The sequence below is a fragment of the Condylura cristata genome, unplaced genomic scaffold (genome assembly GCF_000260355.1).
Source record: "Condylura cristata isolate star-nosed mole 26May11 unplaced genomic scaffold, ConCri1.0 scaffold00032, whole genome shotgun sequence".
In the NCBI taxonomy this organism is placed as follows: domain Eukaryota; kingdom Metazoa; phylum Chordata; class Mammalia; order Eulipotyphla; family Talpidae; genus Condylura; species Condylura cristata.
The window spans coordinates 9,556,433-9,559,121 of NW_004567133.1; positions in this window are offsets into that span (position 1 = coordinate 9,556,433).

Sequence of the window (2,689 nt, forward strand, 5' to 3'; positions counted from 1 at the left end):
CGCGCGCTCCTCCCGTCGCGCCGCGCCTGGCCTTTCGCTTCTAATAAACAGTAATCATGAGGATGACATGGTTGAAGCTGTTCGTGGCTGTTGGGCGCAAAATACCCCTCGGCGCTTAGCCGCTCGACCGGGAGACTGGAATGGGGGAGGGGGCGCCTCCCGGCTGGAGGCGGGTCGCGGCTCCGCGAGGTGACACTTCTCACCCCACCCTAGTCTCCGGCGTTGTGGTGGCCCCTCGCGTCTGTCAGCCTGGGACGGCACCAGCGGTAACCCCGGACACCCACTGTGGGGGTGCTGCAGGGGGGCTGGCCCACGAGCTTCCAGCTCGCCCCGACGATTTCGGGTGTTTATGAATTGGACGGGGATGGGTCAGACGGAGTGAGCAGTGACGGGCGGCCGCGGATCTGGAGGACCTGACCTTTGAAGATCTGCCAAGACCAGGCAGGGGGCGGCTTGGAAGGGCTGCCCGAGCCAGGAACTGCAAGGGCCTGTTGGCTGGAGAGTGTAGAAGATGGAGAGGCAGCAGGGACTGGATGGAGAGCTCTGACAGCCATGATATTTGGGTTTTGTTCCACATGCAATGGAAGGCACTGGAGGGTGTTCAGCAGGAGAGCGATGTGAACGTGGTCAACCTGTGAACATGGTGGGGGTCGCAGGGAAAGAGGAGCAAGAGTCAAAGCGGGGAATACCCGTTAAAAGACAATCTGGGCCCCTTCCTGGTGGTGCAGCCGGTGAAAGCACAGCATTAAGAAGCAAAAGCTTCCGCATGAGTTCGATTCCCACCTGCCAGACGGTGACCACATGGCGGGGCAGACCTCTCCTGACCTGCCTGCTGTTCCCCTCAGCAGTGTACTTCGTTGATCTGCCTATTCTGCACCCCACTCTGTCTCTGGCGAAGCCTCTCGCCGCCCCGTGACTCTGACACAAATAAAGTTCTGTGTGCGTGTGTGGAATGGACAGATTTGGATGATTTGTAGGCAGAGGGAATGACTCCTGATAATGGGGAGAGGGACTGAGATAAAGGAGGAAGGAATGAAGCCTGAGAGTTTGTCCTGAGTTGGCAGGTGTTTGGTGACCCTATTAATTGGAATGTGGGGACACAGACTTAGGTTGGATGAATAAACAAACACATTGAATTGTGAACTGGCATAACCTGTCATTGGTGCAGATGATCCATCCCTCGACGCCTGTGCTGTCTAGTGTACCCATAGACCAAATCACCACCAAGCCGGACTTTAGATCCAGCTCTTTTTTTCCGGGGTGGTCAATTCCCCATGCAGCAAACAGGAGTTGAGGCCCACATTTCTCTTTAAATGCCCAGCCTAGGTCATCTCTTGAAAGACCTAGACAAGTGACATGTCTCTATTTTTGGAATGCCTACATGTCCACAAAACTCAGCAAGTCTCAAATTCCACCAAATCCAACAGCCTTGCAGAAATGCACTACCAGTTATCAGCACCCCCACATGCATTGGGTAAGAAGGGACTTGATTGCCAGCCTGGAGACTTTCCTGTCCAAGCATTGGTCTCTGGGGAAAAGGGGAGGACTTTTTTTTTTTTTAATAGCATTTATTTTTTTCCCCTGCCACAAAAGTAGAGACATGCTGATTTATACATTTTAGGGATAGATACAATGTGTATCACATTACAAGAGAGGGCTTCATGTTTTTTCCCTTTTTTCTTTATTTTGTTAAATACCAGCGAAGTTTGATGGAGTTATATTCTTGGCTCCTTGTCCAGTGTTTGAAATGAAAAAACTCCAACTAAACAGTTCTAAATTCTCAAGTAATGCCCATGTTGTTCACTACTGGGAAGCTGATGAGAATCCTGCGGTGAAATGTGTGCCTGTTCTAACTCCAACTGAGTGTAATGATCGCTGCTTGATTCTTGGGTTTAAAAAATACAGGCACGAATTCCTCCTTCTATCAGGCAGCACTTCCCAATCCCACCTGCCTCTTCCTTCCACAAAATGTTCTAGATCTAAGATTAGAACATAAAACAATTACTCTGCAGTTAAAAGAATGGAAAACAGTTTTTGCCAGGTTAATGGCTGCAAACCACCACAAACAATAGATCCGTATCCCATCTCTTCTCATTAACTGCCTGAGGCAGGTAACACGTGTGTTTACAGATTAATCGCTCATCTCTGGTTTTAGCTTTATAGCTTGTTCTTGCCTTTCAACATGCCTGGTGTTTTAAGTCCCAACTCTCTCTGAGATCTATGGGACAGAATCAGTTCCCTTCTCTATATCTGTCTTAGTCTCCTAGAGGCAAACCAGGGGGCTTGGGGAGAAGTGGAGTGTTAGAAAGAAAAGAATACAGAACCTAGTTCTAACTCCACCTTGCTTGGGACCTGAATTCGGGAGTCCAGGCCGCTTCCCTGGGCCTCTTTGCCCTGTCTCACCTAGCAGACTCCCAGAGCCAGGCACTCTGCTTCCTTGATAGAAGTATCCCAGCCTCTCACCCTGAGCAAGGCACGTAGGACTTTTCTATTCAGAGGAAACATGAGTCACGAAGCTCCTTAAGGCAGAAAATCCCTGGGGGCCCAGAAGAACCCAGAGCTAAAGCCCCCAGGAGGGAACTATGCTCACAGCCTGAAGTGATAAATAGTTGTTCTGCGGCTGTGAGCACAGCTTGCTTTATGGTGATGGATGGAGGTCTCGTGCCTCCAGATGGGACCTCAGGGGGAC